The following is a 4182-nucleotide window of genomic DNA, read 5'->3' as shown; positions in this document are numbered from 1 at the left end:
GGTTAAAGCTCCATGGACTATCCATGAAGACTTAGCCCAACCTAAATGAACTTGGCCCACTACACATATATATCTAAGAGTCCATATTTAATTAGTTCCTTTTGATCACTTAATTAATTATAAATTAATTCTTGATCAATACTAATTAAATAATATGATTATATATTAATATATTAGAACTTATAATATATTAATATAAATCATAAATATACTATTCTCAAAAGACTATCCATATAAATTGTGTCGGTGAAGTGCAACCCAAATGGACCATGCCGGGTCGGGTCAAGTACATACCAAATATAGTTATGGACTTAGACATTAATCCAACAGCTATTACACAATCACATTACATTGAGAAAATTCTCAAACGGTTCAATTACAGTGATTGTACACCTGTTAGCACCCCTATGGATTCAAGCATGAAGTTGATGCCTAATAGAGGCAGATCAGTTTCTCAACTGGAGTACTCACAAGCTATTGGTTCTTTGATGTATGCTATGACTAGCACTCGTCCTGATATAGCTTTCGCAGTGGGAAGATTGAGTAGATTTACTCATAATCCTAGTACTCAACATTGGCAAGCGGTTCATCGTGTTTTCAAATATTTGAAAGGAACCAAGGATTATTGTTTGTGTTATTCAGGATTTCCTTCGGTCTTGGAAGGATATTCTGATGCGAGTTGGATATCCAATAGAGAATATCATTCTTCTACAACTGGTTGGGTATTCTTGCTTGGTGGAGGTGCTATCTCATGGGCATCTAAGAAGCAATCTTGCATAACTAGTTCAACAATGGAATCTGATTTTATTGCATTGGCTGCTGCAAGTAAGGAAGCAGAATGGTTAAAGAATTTGATTTATGAGATTCCATTGTAGAGAAAACTGATTTCACCATTATCTATTCGCTGTGATAGTGTTTCTCCTTTGAGTAAAGCTTATAGTCAACTTTATAATGGTAAATCGAGACACATTGATGTTAGACATTGGATGATTAGAAATCTAATCATGGATGGTGTGATTTCTATTGAGTTTGTAAAATCACAACAAAATTTGGCGGACCGTCTCACTAAGAGTTTGGCGCGAGACTTAGTGCACAAGTCTATTATAGGGATGGGCTTAAAGTCCTTGTAAATTCTTATGAATGAGACACCCAATTCCCCTCTAATACATTGTTAGAGGTTGAATTCAATGAGGAAAGCTTATTTATATGAATTGGAACACACAAAATAACTATCCCAAGGTACTTGTGTTTGAACCTGTAGAGACCAGGATGAATTTGATTTCTTAATGATTCTTTTGATAAAATGTATACAGGTACATGAATAAAAGAATCACCTATATGATCGTGAAGTGTAGCCGCACTTCAAAGAGCTTGGGACTTGGCTTTTATACGATCAAGAATGGATTGGGACACACGGCTTTATAATTAGTGTCAAGTTATTTTGTTGAGATGATTGTAAAACTAATGTGTATATTATCTTCAGATATTCAAAAGAGTTGTTGGGTTCAATCTTTAAGATACCTTGATTTTTCGAATGTTTGAAATGTGTAATATACTAACATGAAAATTCAATCGTATCGATATTTTCATTTATGCATTAGTTTCGTTTTCTTTTGTTTTAAGGTTGTTAATTCAAGGTTACACTAAAATAGGGGAGGGTTGTTGGTGATTTTATCACCAAATATATTTTAGTGTAATGGATTTAACAAGTGTTTCAAGAATAATGTTTTTAGTTATAATACAAGTTAGGAGGTGCGGGAGTGCACACTTGTATTTACTAAACATTGTTAGTACCGAACCCTAATCTACAGTACAAGGACTAATCTGTTATTCTTTAAAGATGCAAATTCAAGGACTAATCTGTCATTCTTTAAAGATGTAAACTGTTCTCGTTTATCCGTTGAGTGGATAAGTCCGGGAAAAGGACGACTCCTTTGAAACACAGAAAACTGGAAACGTCTTCTTCTTCATCTTCCTCTCAAAATTGATTCTGATTTTGGTGCCTAAGATCAGAATTGTTACATCATGATTTATCCCAGTTTGGATTTCGTGACACCCAAGGCATTTAGGGTCGAAATATCAAACAAGGAAAGTGTTTACACGATTCCTGTTTGTGATCCAGATTTTCTATAACCCTATTTCGATTCCCCAACATATAGTATTGACAACCATACTAAAGATTTAGTCTCGGAGAAACTTCCGCTTGAGAACCACCATTCATGGTTGTGTCGACAACCAAGAGGAGGAGGGCCTGAAATGGTATAATGGATTGGCCTGGAAAAGCTTATGTGTCATGTTAGCTTGACTACCATTGATGATAGATGGCATTGGGAGTTTGAAGTATTGGGGACTTTCTCTTTGGATTAAGCTAGAAACGTCATAATACATAAAAATACGTTAACAGTAGAAGAATAGCCTACTAGATGGAATAGAACTAATACAATCAAAGTCAATATCTTCATTTGGAAAATATTGATTAATAAACTTCCAACTGTGACAAATTTGGATAAGAAAGAATTAAAGTTGACATCTCAATTTTTTCATTTTTTTTTTTGTTGTTGTTTGATAGAGAGACAGTTAAAACCGTCGGATTTTCACAACATTCTATGTTAGTTATTGATTATTTGTAATAGTTTTTTACTAACATCCTTGCTAATTTTGTTTAAAAATTTATGCGGTTCCAAAAAATATATATATATAATCATAGTTAAAATATAATTTCCTTTGTTATGGACTAAATTCAGAATGTTTTATTTAACGGCTTTCAAGTGTATACAACCTTTTTATTTCTTAAAACATTGTAATTCGAAATTATCGTTTTAAAATGATTATATGGTATTTATGAAACTGATCGTTCTTAACAATTTATATTCTGCATCTTTAGAAAACCAAATAAATGAAAATTATAGAAAAATAGGGAAGTGAGAGCGTGGTCAGATATGGAGCGAGGTCACAGTATCACAGTTTCTATAATTATGAAAGAAAAACAACTGTGAAACTGTTTCTGAAACCGTAGTTTAACATTTTCTTTGTTTTGACTTATTTACTTAAATGGTCCTTGTATTTTCACTGCAATTTCATTTCAGTTCTGACAATATAATAATTGCATATTTCATCCTTACAACAAGGCATCCTTAATAAATTTGAATGTTAGTGTTATTCGTTTTGTTAAAAACTTAAAATGGTGACATGTTTATCAAGTCTTTGAGATGGAGTTTCTTCTTTTTGATGAACTGAAACTGATTTATTGCAATCAGGTTTACAAATTATATTTTTCTATGAATTTTTAAAGATGTAGAATATGTATTATTTAAGAAATTAAATAAGAGTAGTGAAATATAAAGAGCAAAGAGCAAACAACTCATGGTTTTTAGAGGCACAAGTTCTTAAACTAAATCTTAAAAACTATATTGCAATTATTTTTTAATGTTATTAATTACTATTTCAGAATTTAGATTATTATTTGAAGAATAATATATTTTGGACTAGAGTTGTAAACTGAGGAATAGTCGATTCACAATATTCACAATTTATTCTAAAATAAATTCTAATAAAATAAAGAGTAATTATTGAAACGGTTTCTATGGTTTAGTCAAAATTATGCGTTTAGTCTTTAAATTTTTTATTTACTCGGACCGTCCAAAAGTTACTGTTTTGTTATGTTTTGGCCCATATAAAACATAAACATAAAACATATAAAGAAAATGAAACAAACTCCAAAATAGTGGTACATGAAGTTTGATAGTTTTATATAGAAAACTGGCTACACAAGATGTGATGTGAGATATATTATTGTTGCTATTTGGTGGAAAAAAAAAAGTTTAAGATGAGATCACATACAAGATGTGATGTGAGATATATTATTGTTGCTATTTGGTGGAAAAAAAAAAGTTTAAGATGAGATCACATACATATATCATTGATGATATGTTAGTAACTAGATCTTACATACATGAGATCAATAGATTGAAAAATAAGTTTTCTAGAGAGTTTGAGATGAAGTAATTGGAGCTTCCATACAGATTTTAAGTATGAATATAGTGAGAGACTAAGTTGTTGGTACTTTAAAGTTCTCTCAACAAAATTATATTAAGAAAGTCTTCTAAAAATTCAACAAACATATGCCAAAACCAGAAGCACACCTCTTGCAGCTAGCTGCGGCTCTAAAAAAATCACAAAATA

General features: G+C 31.4%; 1 pseudogene; it reads left to right on the top strand.

Annotated features, from left to right (window-relative positions):
• Positions 1 to 407: 407 nt before the first annotated feature.
• LOC145106862 (secreted RxLR effector protein 161 pseudogene) lies at positions 408 to 875 on the top strand (annotated as a pseudogene).
• The last annotated feature ends 3307 nt before the right edge of the window (positions 876 to 4182 follow it).

Source organism: Lactuca virosa, chromosome 4, assembly GCF_052849685.1.
Source record: "Lactuca virosa cultivar CGN04683 chromosome 4, Lactuca_virosa_CGN04683_v6, whole genome shotgun sequence".
Lineage (NCBI taxonomy): Eukaryota > Viridiplantae > Streptophyta > Magnoliopsida > Asterales > Asteraceae > Lactuca > Lactuca virosa.
Note: the sequence above shows the minus strand (reverse complement) of the source record. Positions and strands in the feature narration are given on the sequence as shown.